The sequence below is a fragment of the Staurois parvus genome, unplaced genomic scaffold (genome assembly GCF_062004578.1).
Source record: "Staurois parvus isolate SC_StPar_1 unplaced genomic scaffold, SC_StPar_1.0 ptg000395l, whole genome shotgun sequence".
In the NCBI taxonomy this organism is placed as follows: domain Eukaryota; kingdom Metazoa; phylum Chordata; class Amphibia; order Anura; family Ranidae; genus Staurois; species Staurois parvus.
Genome location: NW_028318191.1, coordinates 1,276,078 through 1,302,853, shown reverse-complemented (window position 1 = coordinate 1,302,853; position 26,776 = coordinate 1,276,078). Strand labels below are relative to the sequence as shown.

General features: G+C 47.3%; 1 protein-coding gene across 2 annotated transcripts in view; it reads left to right on the top strand.

Annotated features, from left to right (window-relative positions):
- BLACAT1 (BLACAT1 overlapping LEMD1 locus) overlaps nt 1–26,776 on the top strand; it is a 129,292-nt gene that overhangs the window by 32,120 nt on the left and 70,396 nt on the right. The gene's annotated exons all lie outside the window — the stretch shown is intronic.

Below are 26,776 nucleotides of genomic sequence, written 5' to 3'. Positions count from 1 at the left end.
TCCTTCTTCAGGCCAGCCTGAAGAAGGAGCACACATGCTCCGAATGCGTGCAACGCCAACTGCTACGTGCCTGATGTGCTGACATCACGCCCTACGCCCACAGAGCCTCTGGATCATCCAGGAAGGGCTGGAAGCCACCAGCACCACCAAGGATCCTTCTACCAGTGTGTCTCCCAGCGTGAAGCGGCTATGGCCGATGGTACCTACAGCAGATAGCGGAATTCTTTGATGAGTGTCTGTTTTTACTTCTTATTTTGTAAGTGTGCAATTTGTTTCTTGTCAGAAATAAATCCATTGTGCTACACTGTTTCTCCCCTTATGCTGGCAGGAGAAGAGGATTTGTGGATGAACCCCAGAGATAGTAAATACGGAACATACTCCTCCATAGCCTTCTCCTCCTCCATAGCCTTATCCTCCAAGACAGAGGGTAAACCTGGCCATGAGGAGGAATGGCACCAGGTTGAAGATCAGTTGTGCAGTCATAAGGCCGTAGTGGCAGCAAAATACCGGCCTGACCTCCTCTGGCAAAGAAGAGACTGAGGATGTGCACAAGACCCTACTCTTTTTAAAACAAGTACTAGTGGCGAACATCGCAGAACCTCGGCTCTACACCAATCAAATGAAGGATTGTGCTTCTGTAACCAAGAATACCCAATGCCAACTGGGTAAAGAGGTGAGAAAATTACTTGGAATTGATTATTTTACGGTGTAGAGCCCCTACAGCCATGGTCAGTGAAGCGGTTTCATGGGTTACATGGGCGGGATGTAGAGGTCTCCCATCAATAGCCTCAATGGAAAGTGGGGAGGCATGAGGCTGCAGCAGTATCGAGTCCTTCAACACGAAGGCACTATCTATGAACAAGCCTGCAGCCCCAGAATTGATTAGTGCCAGGGTGTCAATGGAAAACTGGAACTAGAGGCTTATCTTTAAAGATAGCTGGGGATGCAAAGATGCCACCTAAGGTCTGTCCCTTACAGGACCTCAGGTGCTGGCGTTTCTCGGATGGATTGGACAAGACTTCAATAAGTGACCTGATTGGCCACAGTAAAAGCGTAATCTCTCCCTTCTTCTATAGACCCTCTCTTTGGCAGAAAGACGTGTGAAGCCCAGCTGCATGGGCTCTACTTTACTGGAGGACATGAACTACTCATCTGAGCTTTGCATTCATTGCATGAGGGAGGCATGGGTGGAAATGCAAAGCTCAGAGCCAAACGTACAGTAGGCTTCCGCAAGCGCTCCTTAAAGGAAGGTCTCTGTAAGGGACCGCCCGGCGGTACTACTAGCACTCCACTGAATAGGCGTCACGGAATCTAAGTCCCAGGGTGCTTGTTCACCAGGGCCCCTGATGGTGGGGATGGACTTGGAGCTCCCTGAGACCAGGTCGTGACTACTGGGTGCGCCCGTCAGTGGTAGTAGTATGCGCAAGGGGCTCCCACGGGGAAGAGTCTGATGTGAGGAGGTCGGAAGACCCCACTGCAAGGGATGGATGGATGGATGAGCAAGGTCAGACGGGCCGGGTCGGTAACAGAGAGGACGGCAAGGTACAAGGCAGCGGGCATAGAATGGTCGGGTCACACGCCAGGTCAGCAACAGCAGGTCAAATCCAATAGGGGGCATCCAGGAGAGAGGTCAGGCAAAGCAAGGGTCAGAGCAGGAGAAAGCAGCAAGGTCAGGTTCAATCCGGGTCAAAACTTACAAGGGGTACAGGATCACAGGTTCACAGGATGCAGGGAAGACCAGAAGGCACTGAATGACAGCTCAGGGCCATTTAAATATCCCGCCCTGCGCTGCCATTGGTGCCCAGCGGGCGGCCGCGGCTTCTACTGCGCATGCGCGAACTCGAACGCCGTGGCCGGCCCGGACCTAGTGCCCGTGTCCCTGCACAGGGCGGTGCACTGCGCCTGCGCCGGGACCATCGCGGCAGGGATCGAGGAGATCCCTGACATTGCCCCCCCCCCCTACGGGCAGCCTCCGGATGCCCACCCGATCTCTCCACCACGGGTGATCGCGAAAAAACCTCCGGACAAGTCTGGGTGCATGGACATTATGGGCTGGTTCCCAGGAATTGTCCTCAGGGCCATAGCCCTTCCATTTGATAAGGAATTGGGTCTGGCCTCCCCTCCTTCGACACTTCAGGATTGTTTCAACCTCAAACTCTTCTTCTCCCTCGACCGTTACCGCTTCCGGGGGTCTAGATTCCCAGTCAGGGAAGGCATCTGGGACCACTGGCTTCAGCAGGGACACATGGAAGACCGGGTGGATCTTGAGCGTGTCAGGGAGGACGAGTTCGTAGGCTACTTCGTTAACCATCCGTTTAATGCAGAAGGGGCCTATAAATTTGGGTCCCAATTTCTTTGACGGGCAAAGCATCTTTAAATTGGACGTCGCCAGCCAAACCTTCTCCCCAGGCCGCAATACCAGATCTCCTCTCCGTTTCCTGTTGAATGCTTTCCTGTAGTCTTCCTGGGCCCGACTGATGGCCTCTTGAAGCTTCTTATTGTTCGCAGCGAAGAACGTTACCACATCTTGTGTTGCTGGTACTGGGCATTCCGAAACCAAATCCGGGAGGAAGACTGGGTGAAAGCCATAGTTGGCAAAGAACGGGGACTGCCCTGTTGCTCAGTGGCGGGCGTTGTTATACGCAAATTCCGCTAGAGGTAGAAGTGGCAGCCAGTCATCTTGAGTAAACGAAGTATAGCATCTTAAGTATTGCTCTAAGGTCTGATTGGTCCTTTCGGTTTGACCGTTAGTTTGAGGGTGGAACGCAGAGGAGAGAGATAATTTGATGTCCAGGGCTTTGCACAGTGCTCTCCAGAATCTGGACGTGAACTGGACCCCTCGGTCCGAGACAATGTCTTCGGGGACCCCATGCAACCTGACTACCTCACGAATGAAGACTCGCGCGGTCTCGGCCGCCGAGGGGGTTTTCTTCAACGGGATGAAGTGGGCCATCTTGGACAAGCGGTCCACGACCACCAGGATTTCCGTGTGGTCTCGGGACGGCGGAAGCTCGACTATAAAGTCTAATGAGATCTTTTGCCAAGGTCGTTCAGGAATAGGTAAGGGTCGCAGCAGACCCCAAACCTTGTTTCTTGATGGCTTGTTCTTCTGGCAGGTGACACAGGACCTTACATAGCCCTTACAATCCTTAGCCATGTCTGGCCACCAGAATGAGCGTCGGAGAAGTTCCAGGGTCTTTTCTGGGCCAAAGTGCCCCGCCATCGGGTGGTCGTGGCAATGCCCCAAGACCAGGGTTCGGGCTTCTTCCGGCACCACAATTCGATCTTCCCTCCATAGGAGTCCCCCCTTGTTCTGGAGCGGCCCTCCGCCTGGGGTAGAGAAGTTTGTGGATGCCTCCATTAGCCTGGAACGAAGGTCCGACTGAAGGACCAAGAAGTTACCCGAGGACAGGATGGTGTCGGGTACTGGGATCTCCTTGGCGTCTTCGTACATCCGTGATAACGCATTCGGCTTAGTGTTCTTTGATCCTGGCCGGTACGTAATGTGGAAGTTGAATCTTGAAAAGAATAGTGCCGTAGACGCTTGGCGGTTCTCAGATACTCTAAGTTCTTGTGGTCAGTAAATATTAAGATGGGGTGCACCGCACCTTCCAGCAGGTACCTCCATTCCTCTAACGCCGTTTTGATCGCTAGTAGCTCTCGATCACCGATATCATAGTTCCTCTCTGCTGGGGTAAGCTTCCGTGAGAAGAACGCTACAGGGTGGAGCAGTTCCTTGGTGCCTTTTCGTTGGGAGAGGATGGAGCCTACCGCATTCTCCGATGCATCTACCTCCAAGATATAGGGCAGGGCGGCGTCTGGGTGACCCAAAATGGGTGCCGAAGTGAACAGCTTCTTCAAGGCTTCGAAAGCTCCCTGCGCTTCTGGTGTCCATCTGAATCGGGTTCCCAGCTTGGTTAGCTGAGTAATGGGGGAGACCAGACCCGAGAAGTTCTTGATGAACTTCCGGTAAAAATTTGCAAAGCCGATGAATCGTTGGACGCCTTTCCTGTCTGTGGGTTCAGGCCAATCCAGTATTGCAGCGACCTTCTGGGGATCCATCGCGACCCCCGCGGTGGAGATAATCAGGCCCAAGAAGGCAATGCTGGATTGTTCAAAACAACATTTCTCTGCCTTGGCGTACAACCCATGCTGCCGCAACCGCCCCAATACTTTTGCTACATGTATTCTGTGTTCCCCCAAAGACGGGGAGAAAATCAGAATGTCGTCTAAATAAACGATCACAAAGACATCCAGAAAGTCCCTAAAAATATCGTTCACAAAGTGTTGAAAAGTGGCCGGAGCATTGCACAACCCGAACGGCATGACCAGATATTCAAAATGACCGAAGCGGGTGTGGAAGGCCGTCTTCCACTCGTCCCCCTCCCTTATGCAAATCAAGTTGTACGCCCCCCTCAGATCCAGCTTGGTAAAAACCACTGCTGACTTTAAACTTTGGAACAGCTCTGGTACTAACGGTAGTGGGTAACGTTTTTTTATCGTGACGCTGTTCAATTCCCTGTAATCGATACACGGCCTTAAGGTTTTGTCTTTCTTTTCAACAAAGAAGATTCCCGCCCCCGCCGGTGAAGTGGAGTGGCGGATGAACCCCTTCTGGAGGCTATCCTCGATATATTCCTTTAGGGCCCCCAATTCGGGCTCTGAAAGGGGGAAGATTCGCCCAAAAGGAATTTCTGAGCCGGGTAACAGGTCAATGGGACAGTCATAAGGGCGGTGGGGGGGTAGAGTATCGGCTCCCCGTTTGCTGAACACATCTAGAAACCCATGGTAGACTGCAGGGATTACTTGTTTTAATTCAGCTTCCCCCTCAGAGCACAGGAAGATTTGGGGGGCCCCCGGGCCCGAAGTGCGGCAGTATACCCGACAGTATGGGGAAGGGAACGTGATTACTCCGGTCTCCCAGTCAATCTGGGGGTTATGGGCCCGTAACCATGGGAGCCCCAGAATGACTGGGAAGAGGGGTGAAGCTATAGCATCCAGGCGGAGGAGTTCCTGGTGCTGGCCGGCAATGACAGTGGTGATGGAGGGGGTTTCCTGGTTCACTACCCCCGATTTTATTCGGGAACCGTCGGCCAAATAAATATTGAACCCCTTCTGTTTCAATAGGAGAGGAATACCCTGCTGGTGAGCAAAATTAATATCCAAGAAGTAGCTGCATGCCCCAGAGTCAATTATGGCCGATACTTCCACGGTCCTTTCTGGAAGCTGAAAGGAAAGGGGTACCACTAAGTATTGGGATGGACCAACCTTGCCAATGGATAAGGAAGAAGAGGTGCACTTACTCAGTTTCTGCGGGCAGGAACGTGCCATATGACCAGCTTCGCCACAATAGAGGCACAGGTTCTGGGATCGTCTGCGCAGATGTTCCTCTGGAGATAGTTTAGGCCGTGCCAGGCCGAGTTGCATGGGTTCGGGGTTATCTCCAGGTGGCCGGTTTTGGATGATTGGCCTAGGTGTTTGACTGGGACCTTGAAATGATCCCCAGGGGTTTCCATGACCCTGGCCGGACTTCTCAAACCTGCGTTCCCGCAGTCTACGGTCAATTTTAATGGTCAGTGCTATTAAGTCCTCTAAAGTCTCAGGTACCTCCACCAGGGCGAGCTCATCTTTCAGGCCTTCTGATAGGCCTATACAGAACTGATGCAGTAGTGCGAACTCGTTCCAGCGAGTATCCCCCATCCACCGCCTAAACTCAGATGCGTACTCCTCCGCCGCTCGGCGGCCTTGCCGGAGCGTGTACAGAGTAGCTTCAGCAGAAGCTGCCCGCTGCGGGTCATCATTATGGATGGCCATTGCATCAAAAAAACTGACAACCGAACTGAGGTGAGGGTCATTTTTTCCCCGTAATCGATGGGCCCAGTCTTGGGGTTCACCCTGTAGGAGGGAGATGACGAACCCCACCTTCACGGATTCAGTCACGAAGGTTCGGGGTTGTAGCTCAAAATAGAGGAGGCAGGACTCGCGGAATGATCTGAAGCGTGTGCGGTCCCCGTGGAAACGTTCCGGTAGGGGTACTCGGGGGTCGGCCGCCGGGAGTGGTGCGGATGCCCCAGACACCAGCACAGGGGCTGCTATGGCTGGAGGTGCGGGGACCGCGGCCTGTGGGACGGGAACGGATATAGTGCAGGTCTGGAATTGGGTTTCAATCTGCTGACATCTATCCTGCAGGGCCGATACGGCCTGTGTCAAATTAGACAGGTGCCTGCAGATCTCCTCAAGCGGCGAGGGACCTCCTCTAGACTCAGTCATGGCCTTCTGGTACTGTAAGGGACCGCCCGGCGGTACTACTAGCACTCCACTGAATAGGCGTCCCCAGCGCACGGAATCTAAGTCCCAGGGTGCTTGTTCACCAGGGCCCCTGATGGTGGGGATGGACTTGGAGCTCCCTGAGACCAGGTCGTGACTACTGGGTGCGCCCGTCAGTGGTAGTAGTATGCGCAAGGGGCTCCCACGGGGAAGAGTCTGATGTGAGGAGGTCGGAAGACCCCACTGCAAGGGATGGATGGATGGATGAGCAAGGTCAGACGGGCCGGGTCGGTAACAGAGAGGACGGCAAGGTACAAGGCAGCGGGCATAGAATGGTCGGGTCACACGCCAGGTCAGCAACAGCAGGTCAAATCCAATAGGGGGCATCCAGGAGAGAGGTCAGGCAAAGCAAGGGTCAGAGAAGGAGAAAGCAGCAAGGTCAGGTTCAATACGGGTCAAAACTTACAAGGGGTACAGGATCACAGGTTCACAGGATGCAGGGAAGACCAGAAGGCACTGAATGACAGCTCAGGGCCATTTAAATATCCCGCCCTGCGCTGCCATTGGTGCCCAGCAGGCGGCCGCGGCTTCTACTGCGCATGCGCGAACTCGAACGCCGCGGCCGGCCCGGACCTAGTGCCCGTGTCCCTGCACAGGGCGGTGCACTGCGCCTGCGCCGGGACCATCGCGGCAGGGATCGAGGAGATCCCTGACAGTCTCTCTTGGAGTCTTGTATCAATGAGAATGACAACCGAGATCAACTCCTCAAGTTTCTTTAGGTATATCTCGAGCTGCAATTTCATACTTAATGTTATCAGAGAGGCCATGGGAAAAAGCAGCCATGAGAACTTCATTGTTTCAAACAAACTCTGCTGCCAGTGTAGGGAATTCAATAGTGTAGTCGGCAACAGCTCTTGTACTCTGTTTAATGGACATGAGGCTTTTGGCAGCAGAGGTGGAGCAAGTGGAAATATCAAGTACCCTTTTAAAAGAAGCCACAAACTCAGGGTAATTCTGAACCGTGGGTTTTTGTGTCTCCCATAGAGAGTTTGCCCAAGTCAAGGCTTTATCAGAAAGCAAACAAAAAATGAAGCCTTCTTTTCCTCTGTCCATAGGGAACGCCTGGAAGAGCATCTCAAAATATATTGCAGCCTGGTTGAGCAACCCTCTGCAGTGAGGATTTCCCCCAAACCGCTGGGAGAGTGGAGCAGAACCAGTTATACCTCTTACAGTTCTAGTATCAGAGGATACTGCCTGAACTGAGAGAGGAGTAGCAGCAGGGATGGCTTGCGACACTGGTTGTACCGGAGCAGCTGGGGTAGGAAGATCCAGATGAGTAGTTCAGATTTGGAGCAGTTGTAATGCTATGGCAAACTGATCCAAGCGGTGGTCCTGCTCGTCCAATCTGGACAAAATATTATGACTAGATTGATTGCCTGCATCTTCTGAATTCATGACCCTTGTGTAATCTCACGAACCATAAACCAGGCGGAGACAGAAAGTGCTGTTAAAATCACACCTTTCATGAAATAGCAAGTATAACATAGATCAGGAACGTAGTCAAAACAGAAGTGGTTTGGATGCCAGTACAGGTAATCAGATGAGCCAGGGTCCGGAAACCAGAAGTTAGCATAGTCATGAGCCAAAAATCAGAAACAGGAACTGGAAGAGAAGTCAGCCAGACTGAGTTGTACAAAGGAACACAGGCAGGAACACACTCTAGATCATAGACCACACAAGGGCAAGGAAGAAATAAGCTAAGTTGCTAAAATAGCAAAAAGGGCAAGCTGTAGAATGGACTAATGAGGCAGGTAATAGTAATGCACAACAAGTGGCTGGTTATTAACTGACAGCTGAGCAGCTTCTGAGCCCTGAAAGTAAACAGCTGCTCATTAAGTAGCAGGAACCCAGCCCTGACATGCATGGACTCTGACAACATACATTTCTATTTCCTTTGATGGGATTCCAACCCTTAAGACTTATCAAGTGCAGGTGTGCATGGAACACAATGAATGGCTGAAGTACTCATTTTACAAGCACTCTGCTATTGATATTGAGAGTCAGTCTTGGTCTTACAGAGCATGGACTTGTGGTAGGATCATTTGGGTCTCTCCATTTGACAGCATGCAGTGCTTTTGAGATGAACCCCGAGTACACACTCTAGAAATGGGGGATGGAATATACACCCTTTGATCCTACATATACTGGGATCCAATATGTGTCACTTACATGATCATCTCCCAAAGCTTGAACCACTAGATCCTAGTCGTTATAAGCACAAACACTCATAGCAAGAGAGCAGAGGCCAGGTCAAGTTGTTTTTACTATTGTTGGCTAATACGGTTTAAACCAATTTTGTGGATGTTCCTATGTGGATTCTGTGTTTCTAAATAAAGCACTTTTATATTTTGTAATATTTGTATGGCGTCACTGGATTGTTCCCAGACATATAAAAATATATTTGTGTTATATTTTTGAGGAGATGTTGTGGAGTAGAGCCTGAGCCAGGTTTTTATTGATTAAATTAAGTGTGACTATTTTGTAAAATGGAAACATACATACAGTGCTGTGATAGCGTATTTGCCCACTTCCTGATTTATTTTTTTTAATATTTGTCAAACTTAAATGATTCAGATCATCAAACAAATTTTAATATTTCACAAAGATAACTGAGTAAATACAAAATGCAGTTTTCAAATGATTTTGTTTATTAGGGAAAGAAAGTTGTCCAAATCTGCCTGGGATGTGGGAACATAATTGCCCCCTAAGCCCCCTGCTGCATAACCCAAGTGTGCTTGAGCTTGAGTTCATAAACTGGTGGCAGGACATTCTGGCTAAGGATTTTCTGGTACAGCGTAGAATTCATGGCTCTGTCAATTATGGCAATCACTTAGGTCCTGAAGCTGCAAAGCAGTCCCAGACCATCACACTACTACCACTTTGATTGACTGTTGGTATGATGTTCTTTTATTTATATGCTGTGTTAGTTTTACACCAGATGTAACAGGATGTACAGCTTCGAAAAAGTTTAACTTTTGTCTCATCAGTCCACAGAATATTTGCCCAAACATCTTGAGGATAATCAAGATGTTTTTTGGCAAATGTGAGTTGAGCCTTGGTATTCTTTTTGGTCAGCAGTGGCTTTCGCCTTGGAACTCTCCCATGGATGCCATTTTTGCCCATTGTTGAATCATGAATACTGAACCCCGGACCCTGCCTTCACTAAATCCAATCTCCCACAGTACACAGAACAATTATAAAAAAAATGCAAATATTTTAGTAAATATAACCTGCTAAATACCTTTTCTCATCAGCAGGTAGAGCAGTCTTGTGACTTCAGAAGAGCACTGGTTAAAGCTTGTAGGAGGAGATTTCTTTTTGCTCTAGGAGGATGTGAAACCTCTGACCCTCTGTCAGGACAGTGCTGATTGGCCCCGTACTGATCACATGCACCCTCCCAAGAAAAAAAAAAAATTTCTCTAGCAATACACACCAAACTGAGCATGTGCATGTGACCACGGGTTCAGTCTGTATCAGGTTGTGATTTCAACAAGAGGAGGGGCAGAGAAGACAGGATCAAACATCCTTTTTACACAAGGCAGAGGATTAACCCCTTAGGTTCCACAGTGAGTATAACAAGCATGCTGTAATACATATACAGCCTGATTTTACTGTGAGTGAGTCCTGCAGTTCTTTAGATGTTGTTCTGGGTTCTTTTATGGCCTATTGGATGAGTCATCGTTGTGCTCTTGGAGTAGTTTTGGTAGACTGGCCACTCCTGCAAAGGTTCACCACTGTTTTAAGTTATCTCCATTTGTGGATAATGGTTCTCACCGTGATTCGCTGGAGTCCTAAAGCCTTAAAAATGGCTTTGTAACCCTTTCCAAACTGATACATATCAATTAATTTGTTTCTCATCTGTACTTGAATTTCTTTAGATTTCGGCATGATGTGTTGCTCTTTGAAATCTTTTATTGTGCTTCACTTTTTCAAACAGCTTCTATTTAAGTGCATTCTTGATTCAACAGTTGTCCTTCCAGGTACGTGGACAGCGGGTGTTTGACTGGCTAAGCCGCGATGGCATCACTCCTGCACATGAGCGTGTGAGTTTCAGCTGCGGCACAGCTCTCTCAATGGATGCCACAACGTCCATTGAGAGTGCAGTGTGCACGCCCAGGTGACATCACTGGCGCTGCTGCAGTAAATACATCCTAAACGGTGCATGCTTAGGAGATATTTACAGTACCTACAGGTAAGCCTTATCAACCTACCGGGCACTTATAACCCCTTCCTGCTCAGACCAATTTGCAGCTTTCAGCACCGTAGCACTGTGAATTGCAATTGCGCGGTCATGCAACACTGTGCCAAAATTAAATTTTTATAATTATTTTTCACACAAATAGAGCTTTCTTTTGGTAGTATTTACTCGCCACTGGGTGTTTTATTTTGTACGCTTTAAACAAAAAAAGAGCAAAAAATATGGGGAAAAAAAGAAGTTTTTCTTTGTATTATAACATTTTGCAAACAGGTAATTTTTCTCCTTCACTGATGTGCGTTGATGAGGCTGCACTGATGGGCACTGATAGGCAGCACTGATGGGCACTGATAGATGGTACTAATGAGGTGGCACGGATAGGCAGCACTGATGGGCACTGATAGGCAGCACTGATGAGGGGGCACTGATAATGCTGCCCTGATATGCAACAATGATGGGCACTGATAGGCAGCACTGATGGGTGGCACTGGCTGATGGCACTGATGGGCAGCACTGATGGGGCACTGCTGGGCACTGCTGGGTGGCACTGCTGGGAACAGGTGGGTGGCACTACTTGGCACTGATGGGCACAGGTGGGTGGCACTTCTGGGCAGCAGTGCTGGGTACAGGTGGGCGGCACTGGTGGGTGGCACTGCTGGGCACTGATCATCAGTGCCCTGATGATCGGTGCCGATCAATTGTCGGTTATCAGCTGTGACAGCGTGAGGAAAGTGCAGCCGATAACCAGCAACTGCATTTACTCGGTGATCTGCCGTGTCATTGGACACAGCTGATCACATGTTAAAAGGCTGCTGTGATTGGCCTTTTACCACATCACCTGATCAGCTGTGCCCATAGGACACAGAGATCGCCGGGTGCACACCCCCGGCGGCACACGGGAGGGCGCGTTCTGGGAGGACATCATATGAACTGGACAACTGCGCTGTAGCCGTCATTCCGCTATAGTGCAGTTGGCAAGTGGTTAAAGGCTTACATGTAGGTAAAACATAAAAAATAGGGTTTACTTCCACTTTAAAAACTGCATTTTGTATTTACTTGGGTTATCATTGTGTAATATTAAAATTTGTTAAATGATCTGAATCATTTAAGTATGACAAACAGGCAAAAAAATAAATCAGGAAGGGGCAAATATTTTTTCAGAGCACTACAGCTGTTTATTTTCTAAGTTATGCCCTTCAAATAATTCAGTGGCTCTGGATGCATGGTTGGCCACAACGGCATAACAGAATGTTTTTCAAGACACTGCCCACTGTGAATACCTTATTTGGAATGGAAGTGATGTTGGTACTTTGGATTTAAGTAGTCAATGCTACACATTCCATTGAAAAAAGCTGTTCAAAAAGTAAGTAATAAAGCAAACTTCTGAGCAAAAACCTTTTTACATGTCCTTGTTGCGGATTTCCTACCTTCACTGAATATGTCATCCATCTTCTGTTTCACTCAGTAGTTGCTCTCAAATAGCCTATTCATTTTCAAATCAAAATGTTAATTCTCTTTGGTTTCCAGTTTGTAAGACCAGAGGCTGCAAAACCTCCTAATCCCCAAGCCACTGGTCTTGGAACATCCCTTCTGTAGTTCTTTCTCCAAGAAGCAGTGGTGTAATTCAGCCCCACTTGCAGTGGGGCTCTCAGACACATTCAACATGTACAGGCCTAGTGTATAGCCATAGCCAAATGTTTTGAGAATGGCACAAATATTAATGTTCACAAAGTCTGCTGCTTCAGTGTTTTTAGATCCTTTTGTCAGATGCTACTATGGTATATTGAAGTATAATTACAAGCATTTCATAAGTGTCAAAGGCTTTTATTTAGAATGACATTATGTTTATGCAAAAAGTCAATATTTGCAGTAGAAAACGTGATGGCAGAAAAAGACCGAGTGGTCCATTGAGTTTGGGAAGGGTTTGTTTTTTGTTTTTTTACTTTTTTTCTCTGAGTTTAGATCTATGCTTATCCCATGCACATTTGAAGCTATTTACTGTTGACTGGCTTACTACCTTTGCTGGAAGTTTATTCCAAGCATCAACTACTCTTTTTCACTAAAATAGTACTTTCTGAGATTAGCAGTGTTGACCCTTCTTTTTCAAGACCTCTGCAATTTGAACTAGCATGCTGTCAATCAACTTCTGGGCCACATCCTGACTGATGGCAGCCCATTCTTGCATAATCAATGCTTGGAGTTTGTCAGAATTTTTGGAGGTTTTTTGTTCACCTGCCTCTTGAGAACTGACCACAAGTTCTCAATGTGATTAAGGTCTGGGGAGTTTCCTGGCCATGGACCAATATTTCAATGTTTTGTTCCCCAAGCCACTTAGTTATCACTTTGCCTTATTGCAAGGTTCTCCATAATGCTGGAAAAGGCATTGTTCATCACCAAACTGTTCTTGGATGGTTGGGAGAAGATGTTTTTGTACCATTCTTTATTCATGGCTGTGTTAGGCAAAATTTTGAGTGAGCCTACTCACTTGGCATGACACAGAACTGATCTTAGAGCTCACCTTTTCTTCTCTGGAAAAGGTTTTTTCTGGATGCCCCAAACAATCGGAAAGGAGATTCATCAGAGCAAATTACTTTAGCCCAGTCCTCAGCAGTCCAATCCCTGTACCTGTTGCAGAATATCAGTCTTTCCCTGATGTTTTTCCTGAAGTGGCTTCTTTGCTGCCCTCCTTGTCACTAGGCCATCCTCCAAAAGTCTTCACCTCACTATGCATGCAGATGCACTCACACCTGCCTGCTGCCATTCATGAGCAAGCTCTGCACTGGTGGTACCTGGATCCCACAGCAGAATCAGCTTTAGGAGATGGTCCTGGCACTTGTTAGACTTTCTTGGGCACTCTGAAGCCTTCTTCACAACAATTTGATAAATGGTTGATTTAGGTGCACTCTTAGTAGAAGCGATATGCTTGCCTGTGAATCCTTTTGTTGTGCAAAGCAATGATGACTGCATGTGTTTCCTTTCAGTTAACCATGGTTAACAGAGGAAGAACAATGATTTCAAACACCACCCTCCTTTTAAAGCTTCCAGTCTGCTATTCTATCTCAATCAGCATGACAGAGTGATCTCCAGCCTTGTCCTTGTCAACATGGACACCTGTGTTAACGAGAGAATCACTAACATGATGTCAGCTGGTCCTTTTGTGGCAGGGCTGAAATGCAGTGGAAATGTTTTTTGGGGGGATTAAGTTCATTTTCATAGCAAAGAGGGACTTTGCAATTAATTGCAATTCATCTGATCACTGTTTATAACATTCTAGAGTATATGCAAATTGCCATCATAAAAACTGAGGCTTCCTGAAAATTCAGTTACACTTTTCTCTTCAATGGTAAGGAATTTCACAAATGTATTTCCTGTTTAGTGTTTTGTGTTGGGGGTATACTAATGGGTGATTTTTTTTGCCTATCCTGAAGTTCTTTAAGCTCAACAAAAGTCTGACAGTCCACGCACCAGAGCTCTACCAAGGCACTGTAAAGATTTGTACTGACCTTGGGAACTACAATATACAATGCAAATCATATCATGGGCAAATAACCCCTCCATATGATGTAACAGGCATTTTATTTACGTTTTGCAATAAAAATAAAACAAAAACAATAAAAGTTTGAAAAGTCTGAACCTGGCACACAGTCCTCATTATTACAAATAGACTTGTAACATAATGTTTAAACAATATTTCTTATTTTCATGAAATGTTAGGAGCTGTTGTTGCTTGACTCTTTGCCTGGATACAGACTAGTCTACTGATTGCTGCCTGACGTAACTTCCTGCTTGGATGCAGGGCCATCTTTAATACTGATTGGACCCCAGGCAAACATTTTCTTGGGCCCCCCTTGGCCCAACACCCCCCCACCCCCTTGCAATTTTGCTCTCCATCTGCATACATTAAAGAGCAGTTAGACTCAAAATCAGTTTACTGCAGCAGATCAGGCAGCGATTGCGATTGATTATTAGGTTACAGCATTTCATTACGACTCACTGACTGGTTGCTAGAGGTTACAGCAAACATTATGGTTCACTGATTAGTTGCTAGAGGTTACAGCACAACATTTATGCTCACTGACTGGTTGCTAGAGGTTACTACACATCATTACCACTCACGATTGGTTGCTAGAGGTTGCTGTACATCATTAACCCTCACCCATTGGCTGCTAGAAATTATGCACATTCTTACCGCTCACTGATTGGGTGCTAGAGGTCACTGCACATCATTACTGCTCACCTATTGGTTGCTAGAGGCCACTGCACATCCTTACTGCTCACCCATTGGTTGCTAGAGGTTACTTCACATCCCTTCCACTCACTGATTGGTTGCTAGGAGGTTACTGCACATTATTACCGCTCACTGATTGGTTTCTAGAGGTTACTGCATATCCTTACTGCTCACCGATTGGTTACTAAAGGTTACTGCACATCCTTACCACTCACTGATTGGTTGCTAATGGTTACTGCACATCTTTACAGCTCAGTGATTGGTTGCTAGAGGTTACTGCACATTCTTATTGCTCACCCATTGATTGCTAGAGGTTACTGAATAGATTATGGCAGGGCTTGAAAAAGCCGCTCGCCAAATGCGAGGAGAAATTCCTTTGTGGCGAGCGGCAAGCACAGATGAAGCATGGAGCGACTGCACCTGCGCTCTAAGCCTCATTGTGAAGCCGAGTTCCGGTTTACAACTTCCGGTTTCCGGCTTCTGCGGCACTGCCGCTGAGGGGACAGGTGCAGGAGAGGTCCACTCTCCTCCACTGATATACAGTTGTGTCCAAAATTATTCAACCCCCAATGCTGTAAAGGGGTTTAGGGACTATAGTGTACATTTGGAATTGTATTCAGAATCAAATCCTACAAGGACGTTGTAACTACCCAAATGCAACTAAAATGACATCAATTGTTTATGTAATACAGTAGTAAATGGTTCTTATGTGGTTTCTTCATTGCCACAATTATTCAACCCCTTAAAGACTACCACTCTGAAGAACAGAGGTTCATACAGGTGCTTTCCATCAGGTATTGAAAACACCTGTGGATGTCACCGAGCAGCAATCAAGCATAATAAGCACCAATTAGGCAGCTTTAAAATGACTGTGATACTCAGCTCCTTCTAGACATTTACTGGTGTGGTTACAAACATGGTGAAGGCAAGAGAATGGTCCAGGAAGACAAGAGAAGAGGTGATTTCTCTTCACAGGAAGGGCAATGGCTATAAGAAGATTGCAAAGATGTTAAACATACCAAGAGACACCTTAGGAAGCATCATTCGCAAATTCAAGGCAAAGGGCACTGTTGAAACGCTACCTGGTCGTGGCAGAAAGAAGATGCTGACTTCGACTGCTGTGCGCTACCTGAAGCGTAGAGTGGAGAGAAGTCCCCGTGTGACTGCTGAGGAACTGAGAAAAGATTTGTCAGATGTGGGTACAGAAGTTTCAGCCCAGACAATAAGACGCACACTGCGTAATGAAGGCCTCCGTGCCAGAACTCCCAGGCGTACCCCCTTGCTGTCTCCAAAGAATAAGAAGAGTCGACTGCAGTATGCCAAAAGCCATGTGGACAAACCACAAAAGTTGTGGGATAGTGTTCTGTGGACTGATGAAACAAAATTAGAACTGTTTGGGCCCATGGATCAACGCTATGTTTGGAGGAGGAAGAACAAGGCCTATGATGAAAAGAACACCTTGCCTACTGTGAACCATGGTGGAGGGTCAATCATGCTTTGGGGCTGTTTTGCTTCTGCAGGTACAGGGAAGCTTCAGCGTGTGCAAGGTACCATGAATTCTCTTCAGTACCAGGAGATATTGGATGGAAACGTGATGCAGTCCGTCACACACCTGAGGCTTGGGAGACGTTGGACCTTTCAACAGGACAATGATCCCAAGCATACCTCCAAGTCCACTAGAGCATGGTTGCAGAGGAAAGGCTGGAACATTTTGGAGTGGCCATCGCAGTCACCAGACTTAAATCCGATTGAGAACCTCTGGTGGGACTTAAAGAAAGCAGTTGCAGTGCGCAAGCCTAAGAATGTGACTGAACTGGAGGCCTTTGCCCATGAAGAATGGGCGAAGATACCCGTAGATCGCTGCAAGACACTTGTGTCAAGCTATGCTTCACGTTTAAAAGCTGTTATAACTGTAAAAGGATGCTGTACTAAGTACTAAGATTGAATGTCACTTGGGGGTTGAATAAAACTGATAATGCTGTGAGCACAGAAAAGACATTTGTGGTTATTTCATTATAACTGTTATGTTATATTTGTCTGACCTACAAGTGCCTCTTTAATGTAAATGTAAGCAAGATGACTGAATGATCAAAAGCAATGTCAAACTGGCCAAAACACTCAATTTCAGTGGGGGTTGAATAATTTTGGACACAACTGTATATATTTATATATATATATATATATGTATATATATATTTTGCTGTAAATAAAATAATTCTCCTTTTTCCATTTTAAGCTGCATTAGTTATTACAGTCCATAGTGAGATTTTCAACCCCTGCTTTGTACACATTGCACTGGTTACTGAACATACTGGTGTTTCCTTCGTTACATGATGCATGTATATTTCCTTTGTGTGAATTAAATATAGATAAAGGATATAACTGGCTTTAATTACCATTTCAATTTAGTAAAGTCAAGGTGACAGGCAGATCTTGGGAGGTCCATGATTGAATTGCACAATTACTATGCCCCTAATATCTTAACCTCTTTTAATGGTTATTTAATTTTCTGTATGAGAAAAAAAGACGGACACGACATGGAACCAGGAACTCATTATAACTAAAAATAGCGCAAGCAAACCTCTGAGGGGTCTCCCTGTTCTTTTATGTAATATGAACTTATTAGATGTGTGGAAGCAGCAGGGCTATGTAAGTGAGAAGTGAACCTGCATATGCTCTATTCAGGGGCGGACTGACAACTCATGGGGCCCCCGGGCAATAGGGGATCATGGGGCTCCTGTGTGCTTGCCCAAACTCAAAAAAGCCTATGACAAAGGTACCAGGGGCATCTCATGGGGCCCCCTACTGACCCTGGGCCCTTGGTCAGTCCGCCCCTAGCTCTAACCAAAGTTATTTTTCATTTACCTTTAACCTTAACCTTTTCATTTACCTTTAACCTTATAACCAAAGTTATTGTTCATTTACCTTTTTCATTATACTATTCTTTTTCTGAGTCAGTTTAACAAACCTATATGTAGCACATATTTATTTTGCTTCATGAAGATTTCTCATTAGACAGCTTAATTGTTTCTTTCATTGCACAATATATTTTTATTATTATTATTATTTTTGCCAGTTAATGTGTTCCCAGCATCATCTGCACTGGATAGAACAGCAGGTATTTAAAATCTATAGAAAAGATTACACTGTTTGAAAGTTAAAGAAAAGACATACAAAAAATAAAAATCTTTTCAATAAAAATGGCCACTCCCTGACTGAAAAACATTTATTTTGCAAGCAGCCAGTCATTAGTTCTGTCAGCAACTTGAGTAGTTATGAGCATGCAACAAGGTGCTTTATTAAATAACTCAGCATACCATGTAGTCAGTCTTGTATAGCACACAAGGGGAAAACACTGCAAAATGGTGGGTTAGGGGGTAGCTACACCAAAGACCACATGTCCTTCGGACACAACCATCTAATCCAGCACTCAGAAAGGGATACATCCAATTAATTCCATGCAAAGCAGCAATCACAGCATTAAGATTGCCAATAATACAGTGGCAATAAGTACAGACAGAGCACTGTGGCAAAAGGCAGCAAATAGAGTAATAGAGCTTAGAAAGGAATTGACGGTATTTAAAAGGAATACTAATAGTACATGTATGTTCGTTGCCTTTATCTCGAACAAGCACCTCTGGTGCAAAATTTTAGCAACCCAGTGAGTGCCCAAAACTGGTAGGCACCAGGCAGTATAGCCATGTTGGCATGTTTCAGACCCAACTATGCTCTTTTGAAAATGGCCTCTCTGGTTATTTGAAAACACATTAATACTTTGTCAGCCACATCTAAGGCTTCGAGACTGCTTTGGCTGGTTGCAATGTTCCCACCCAACCTGCAGGAATCTAAATAACTCAACCTCATACTATTCATTTTAGTGAAGAACTAAGATAAACAATGACGATATAGTGAGGCATCTCAGAGTCAGGACCAAACTACATTTATGTTCATCTAAGTCTGTCCTGCTTCACTCCACTTCAGATATGATGCAAACATCATGTTTTTCAAATGACAAAACTCCATTGTTATTCAAAGAATCTGGGAGGTATTGGATGTATGTATCCTGCAGTTCAGCTTTGTCCATGGTAAAAAACACAAAGTCCTTCCTGCCTCTCCATTCATTACCGTCCTCTCTCGCTCTTCGTTTGTTGTTTTTGTTTGTAGCCTGGTGCTGGGCTACAGCAATATGGAGAAGAAGACATTGCCTTTTATTTCTCTCTGCCTCTACTGAGATACTGATGTCATGCTGCACCATTCTTCTTCAGCTTGCTAGAGAGAGCTAAAACCAAACAAGTTCATAGACTTCTATGTAGAGTGCTGAGAATCCTTGGAGTTGTAGTTGGAGATGCCAGACATATAATAGGATGAATAGATTCCTTACACGACAGATCCCAATAGACACTATGCAGTAGGAGGAGTGGAGAGATGATTTTTTTGTAAACTGTCCAGTAAAAGTTCTTCCTCTTATCCTAAGGGAGTTAGAGAGAGAGAGAGAGAGAGAGAGAGAGAGAGAGAGCACCTCTATCTGGATATTCACCTGCCAGCAGAAGAAAACACCAGTGGAGACCTGAGCTTGAGACTGGGAGTGAGATTACCCAAGGGCAGCACAGCACTGTCCACATCACAGCACCTGCACCATTGCCACATAGAGACTGGAGCATCCACTCACCTCTGCTTCCCACCACTGATCACCAGAGGCTTTCAGGAAAGCTAGAGCCCTTCTACTGTTTTTGGGGAGAAACCAACGTCTACAGGGAGAGGTTACCGAGGCATTCTGGGACTGGTGAGAGGGCTATTCACCCATGGCTGATACCACTAGAAGGGACTGAGCCAATGAGAACAGGACAGGTGTACCCAATTCATTCCACGCCCATATTGCACTCTGTACCACATTTATTTCAAACCTAGACTTCACTTCCTTCATCATATTATACCGAACCTTTACTGCATCTGAACCACATCGACCTACCTAAAATATACTGTACCTATACTGAACGCAGGTTGGCTGGGACTGTCCTAAGTGCATTGACGCTTTTAGAAGGCCCCAAAGATAGCCAGCAGAACATCTCAAAAGACTTCCCCTCCTGTAATAATTATTCTACAAACCCCCCTTGGTCCCCTTCCCCCTCTGCTGTATCCTCCTTTTCTTCTGGACAGGGCATACCAAGTCTGTTAAGAACTAGCATCGTCACTATAATTGCACCCTGGCAGCACTCGGTAGATTAAACTTTACTACTGCTCACTGCTGCACTTGAGGTGGCCTTGCTACTGATTATGCTGATCTGAACACCAAATGTCATCTTATGCCTAGTCCCTACTGTTAATCACTTTGTATTCTAAATTGTGTTATTACCATTGTTTATCCACTTTATGATTGCCTAGTTACCAACCATATTCGGTGACAAAAAAAATTAATTTGCCTTTTACTACCTGGTTTGATATTTGTTTTCTTCAATAAACCACGACTCTTTGGTACAAAGTACTACTTTCAGTGAATTCCTGTGATATTATACTGTATGTTTGTACACTCAACCTAGTGTATCAGAGGGGCTGAGGTTTTCGAGAAGGTTGAGGTAAAGAACAGAGGACCCATCCTATCCAGCGGCTCCTAAGGGGGTAGCGCTACTAGAGAGATAACTATTTTCTCCTTATCCCTGTTCTATTTATTATAATCAAACTTGTTTGTGAAATATATTTGATGGATTTAGAAATGCATTTGACCAAAATAAACCTCAAAATTAACAGCATCAATGCAGAACAGGAACCCTCAGGGTTCGCATTAGTGTCCCATACCCCCAAAGTTCAGAATGCTTTGATATACATATTTTATCTTTCTCTGAGAAAGTTGGAGCTAGTCTGACCTTTTCCCACAACTCCCTGTAAATGCCAGCACAAGGTTAACCAGCACCCAAGATGAAGATGTCTCCTATGTGGTGTACTTTCCCAATTGTCCGTCCCACTCCATCATTATATCTATGTACAGGGGTCAAGAATGGGTGACAGTGCAGGGGCAGCAGTAAAGGTATCACATAGAGTACAGGGGTCAAGAGTAAAAGTAATGTATCGAGTCCTGAGATCAAGAGTAAAAGTAAAGTTCTGAGTGCTGGGGTCAGGAGTAAAAGTGTTGTTCAAAGTGCAGGGATTAGAAGTGGGGAACATACAGAGTGTGGGGGTTAGCAGTATAAAAAATAAAGAGTGCAGGGTTATGTAATATATAGAAGACAAGGGTCAGAAGTGGGAAATCATATGTGTATACACTAACATAAGTATACACATATGTTCAGGTACAGCCTACCTGACAGCTCCCTCCCTGAAAAAATCAAATTATATTTTTGCTAAAAACACACTAAAACCATTATTAGTGGACACAAACGCAATAAAATTCCATCAGATAAAAGGGGGACCCCCGGCCAGGGCCTGGTACAGAAGAACTGGCTATACTGCATTATCAGCAGCCCTGCATACAGAGTGCAGAGATCAGGAGTAAAATCAACATACAGTATACCCCAGTGAACAAAATACAGGGTTTAGTTGTATGTAATACACAACACCATATGATTCATTCCACCACCTTTATACACAGAACAGCAGAATCCCCTAAGAGGCATTTCAGAAACACACCATACACTCACATGCACATATTGTACATATATACATATGTATACAATCATGCCCACATACATACATACAGGCACATCCACATAAAGTGCCTTGAAAAAGTATTCATACCCTTTGAAATTTTCCACATTTTCTCATGTTACAACCAAAAAACATAAATGTGTTTTATTGGGATTTTATGTGATAGACCAACACAAAGTGGCACATAATTGTGAAGTTGAATGAAAATGGTAAATGGTTTTGAATTTTTTTTACAAATAAATATGTGAAAAGTGTGGCGTGCATTTTCAGCCCCCCTGAGTAGAACTACCTTTCACTGCAATTGCAACAGCAAGTCTTTTTGGGGATGTCTCTACCAGCTTTGCACATCTAGAGAGTGACATTTTTGCCCATTCTTCTTTGCAAAATAGCTCAAGATGTCAGATTGGATGGAGAGCATCTGTGAACAGCAATTTAAAGTCTCAGTTGGATTTAGGTCTGGATTTTGACTGGGCCATTCTAACACATGAATATTCCATTGTAACTCTGGCTGTATGTTTAGGGTCATTGTCCTGCTGGAAGGTGTACCTCCACCCCAGTCTCCAGTCTTTTGCAGACTCTAACAGGTTTCTCTTCTAAGATTGCCCTGTATTTGGCTCCATCCATCTTCCCATCAACTCTGACCAGCTTCCCTGTCCCTGCTGAAGAAAAGCATCCCCTCAGCATGATGCTGTCACCACCATGTTTCACGGTGGGGATGGTGTGCCCATGGTGATGTGCAGTGTTAGTTTTCTGCCACACATAGCGTTTTGCTTTAAGGCCAAAAAGTTCAATTTTGTCTCATCTGACCAGAGCACCTTCTTCCACTTGTTGTGTCTCCCACATGGCTTCTTGCAAACTGCAAACGGGGCTTCTTATGGCTTTCTTTCAACAATGGCTTTTTTCTTGCCACTCTTCCATACAGGTCAGATTTGTGGAGTGCACAACTAATAATTGTCCTGTGGACAGATTCTCCCACCTGAGCTGTGGATCTCTACAGCTCCTCCAGAGTTACTGTCAGGAATGGACTGGCCAGCAATAGTGGGACTCACCTGCCTTGTGAGCTGCAGTACCAGGGCTGGCCAGCGGGTGCTCCCAGCAATCAGAGACTCAACCTTGCAGCCAGTCAAACACCTGGAACTAATTATACTGGTGTATTTAAGGGACATTCAGACCTGCAGACTCTGCCTTGGTGTTGTGTTTTTCCTGGGCCTTGTATCTTGTTCCTGCATCCTGCTCCTGTCTTGTTGCTTGGCCTGCCTGACGCTTGCACTGTATGTACTGTTATCTGTGGGTGGTTTGGTTTGGTTCGTTTGTACTGTGTTATGTTTTAGTATTGCACTGCGTTTATGTTTGTATTGTTAGTGTTAATAAATTGTTTATAACTTATCTGAAGTCTGCGTTTCCCTGCGTCAGTCACACACCTCTGGTCATACCCGGGAGCCCTGACATTACACCAAGGCCAATCCTGACCAGAAGTGGCTGCACAGGGAAGCCATCTTGGTTTGTTGATGGGAAGGATGGATCTTGATGAGGTTGTGTATTTATATCTGCTAGTGTTTGATGACAGGGAGTATGCTTATCAAACTCTGAAGGAGTATACCCGGGATGAACTGCTAGAATGTATACGGCTCGCTCATGTTCTAGTAGATCAGGGCACAGAGTTCTCTGAGGTGCAGCCATTGATTGAGGTTTGTGCTGAGTTGGTTTCATCTGGTTCCCCCGAATGCAGGGATGAATTTTTGCCACCATTTAGTGCCGACCAGGTAGAGTCCCTGGTATGGTTATTAGAGGATGATGTGGGTTACTTTCTGGAGTGTTATTCCACATGTTCACCACAGGTACTAAGAGATTGTATAAACGCAGTGCAGTCTTTGGTCAGACAGGCTTTGTGTAAGCTCAGCTTTGTTCAACCCATACTGCAGACATGGACAGATTTGTTACATCCAGCCTCAGTCAGCTTACAAAGACCCAGTCCTGCTTCTAATCTATCTCCTCAAAGCTCTACTCCTGTATTCCCAACAGCTCCTCCTGCCCTGATATCTACCGCATGTCAGTACCCTGTTCTCACTCGCTGCACCTATCCTGCCTTTAACCCTGTAAAGAAGCCCTCTGTAGCGACTGTTCCTTCCCCTGTTCCATCCTCCAGCTCTTCTCTGTCTCCAGCTGCTCCATTCATTTGCAGACCTGCGTTTACTTGCAGTGCCCCAGTAGTTAAAACCAGAAAAAAGCGAAAATTCTTTCCAACCAGTACCATCCTGCCAGTATCCAAACCGGTGAGCCTGCCGTCTGAGAACCTGCCTTCCGTGGCTCAGCCTGATGCCTGTACTCAGCCTGATGCCTGTACTCAGCCTGAAGCCTCTACTCAGCCTGAAGCCTCTACTCAGCCTGAAGCCTCTACTCAGCCGGATGCTTCTACCCAGCATAATGAACTGATCCAGCCTGATGATCCTATTAGGCCAGTTGACTCAATGCCCGCTGTTGATCCAGATAATCTGGTACCTGATCCGGTGCCCGCTGTCGTGCCAATTGACTCAGAGCCCGCTGTCGTACCTGGTGACTCGGTGCCCACTGCCTTGCCAGATGACGCGGTGCCCGCTGGTGAGCCAAATGACCTGATGCCTGGTGACCCAGTGCCCGCTGTCATACCTGGTGACCCGATGCCCGCTGTCGAGCCAGACGATCCAATGCCAGACGACTCGGTGCCCGCAGTCTTGCCAGACGACTCGGTGCCCGCAGTCTTGCCAGACGACTCGGTGCCCGCAGTCTTGCCAGACGACTCGGTGCCCGCAGTCTTGCCAGACGACTCGGTGCCCGCAGTCTTGCCAGACAACTCGGTGCCCGCAGTGCCCGCTGTCATACCTGGTGACCCGATGCCCGCTGTCGAGCCAGACGATCCAATGCCAGACGACTCGGTGCCCGCAGTCTTGCCAGACAACTCGGTGCCCGCAGTCTTGCCAGACAACTCGGTGCCCGCAGTCTTGCCAGACGACTCGGTGCCCGCAGTCTTGCCAGACGACTCGGTGCCCGCAGTCTTGCCAGACGACTCGGTGCCCGCAGTCTTGCCAGACGACTCGGTGCCCGCAGTCTTGCCAGACGACTCGGTGCCCGCTGTTCCGCCAGTTGACTCGATGCCCGCTGTTCCGCCAGTTGACTCGATGCCCGCTGTCTTGCCAGACGACTCGGTGCCCGCTGTCTTGCCAGACGACTCGGTGCCCGCAGTCTTGCCAGACGACTCGGTGCCTGCAGTCTTGCCAGACGACTCGGTGCCCGCTGTTCCGCCTGGGGGCCCGAGACCTGTCGCTCCGCCTGGGGGTCAGGCGCCTGCCGCTCCGCCTGGGGGTCCGGCGCCCGCCGCTCCGCCTGCGGGCCTGAGACCTGTCGCTCCGCCTGGGGGCCTGAGACCTGTCGCTCCGCCTGGGGGTCCGGCGCCCGCCGCTCCGCCTGGGGGCCCGAGACCTGTCGCTCCGCCTGGGGGTCCGGCGCCCGCCGCTCCGCCTGGGGGCCCGATGCCCGTCGCCCCTCCTGGGGGCCCGATGCCCGTCGCCCCTCCTGGGGGCCCGATGCCCGCCGCCCCGCCTTGGGGCCCGATGCCCGCCGCCCCTCCTGGGGGCACGGCGCCCGCCGCTCCGCTTGGGGGCCCGATGCCCGTCGCCCCTCCTGGGGGCCCGGCACCCGCCGCTCCGCTTGGGGGCTTGGTGCCTGTCGCCCCGCCTGGGGGCCCGGTGCCTGCTGCTTCACCTGGTAATCTGATGTGCCTCTGCCCGGAGTCCAGCCCGATGTGCCTCTGCCCGGAGTCCAGCCCGATGTGCCTCTGCCCGGAGTCCAGCCCAATGTGCCTCTGCCCGGAGTCCAGCCCGATGTGCCTCTGCCCGGAGTCCAGCCCGATGTGCCTCTGCCCGGAGTCCAGCCCGATGTGCCTCTGCCCGGAGTCCAGCCCGATGTGCCTCTGCCCGGTGTGCCGCTGCCCGGAGTCCTGCCCGGTGTGCCGCTGCCCGGAGTCCTGCCCGGTGTGCCAGTCTTTGATATCCCGCCAGTTACCAGACCCGGGCGGTGGAACATTTTGCCCAGCTAGGACTGTTTGGAGCGTCCTGAGGCCGCTCCTTGAGGGGGGGGTACTGTCAGGAATGGACTGGCCAGCAATAGTGGGACTCACCTGCCTTGTGAGCTGCAGTACCAGGGCTGGCCAGCGGGTGCTCCCAGCAATCAGAGACTCAACCTTGCAGCCAGTCAAACACCTGGAACTAATTATACTGGTGTATTTAAGGGACATTCAGACCTGCAGACTCTGCCTTGGTGTTGTGTTTTTCCTGGGCCCTGTATCTTGTTCCTGCATCCTGCTCCTGCTCCTGTTCCTGTTCCTGTCTTGTTGCTTGACCCGGCCTGCCTGACGCTTGCACTGTATGTACTGTTATCTGTGGGTGGTTTGGTTTGGTTCGTTTGCACTGTGTTATGTTTTAGTATTGCACTGCGTTGTTTATAACTTATCTGCGTTTCCCTGCGTCAGTCACACACCTCTGGTCATACCCGGGAGCCCTGACAGTTACTATGGGCCTCTTGGCTGCTTCTCTGAGTAATGCTCTCATTGCCTGGCCTGTTACTTTAGGTGGACAGCCATGTCTTGGTAGGTTTGCAGTTGTGCCATACTCTTTCCATTTTCAGATGAAGGATTGAACAGTGCTCCGTAAGATGTTCAAAGCTTGGGATATTTTTTATAACCTAACCCTGCTTTAAACGCTTCCAAAACTTTATCCCTGACCTGTCTGGTGTTTTCCTTGGCCTTCATGATGCTGTTTGTTTACTAATGTTCTCTAGCAAACCTCTGAGGGCTTCACAGAACAGCTGTATTTATACTGAGAATAAATTACACTCAGGTGGACTCTATTTACTAATTAGGTGACTTCTAAAAGTAATTGGTTCCACTAGATTTTAGTGAGGGGCATCAGAGTAAAGGGAGCTGAAAATAAATGCATGCCACACTTTTCAGACAATTATTTGTAAAACATTTTGAAAACCATTTATCATTTTCCTTCCACTTCACAATTATGTGCCACTTTGTGTTGGTCTATCACATAAAAATCCCAAAAAAATACATTTACGTTTTTGGTTGTAACATGACAAAATGTGGAAAATTTCAAGGGGTATGAATACTTTTTCAAGGCACTGTACATACACTAACATACATATACACACACCCTCACATACCGTACATACTGTTCATACCTACACACTCACACTCAGAGGTGGCATCCCTAGATACCACTGCTACACCTAACAGCCGGGAGAGCAGCCCGTCTAGTAGGAATGGTGAGGGTAGTGCAGGAAGGCCTAGACAGTTGGTGGTAACAGGGGATTCTATAATCAAAAGAACTGATAGAATAATTTGTCAC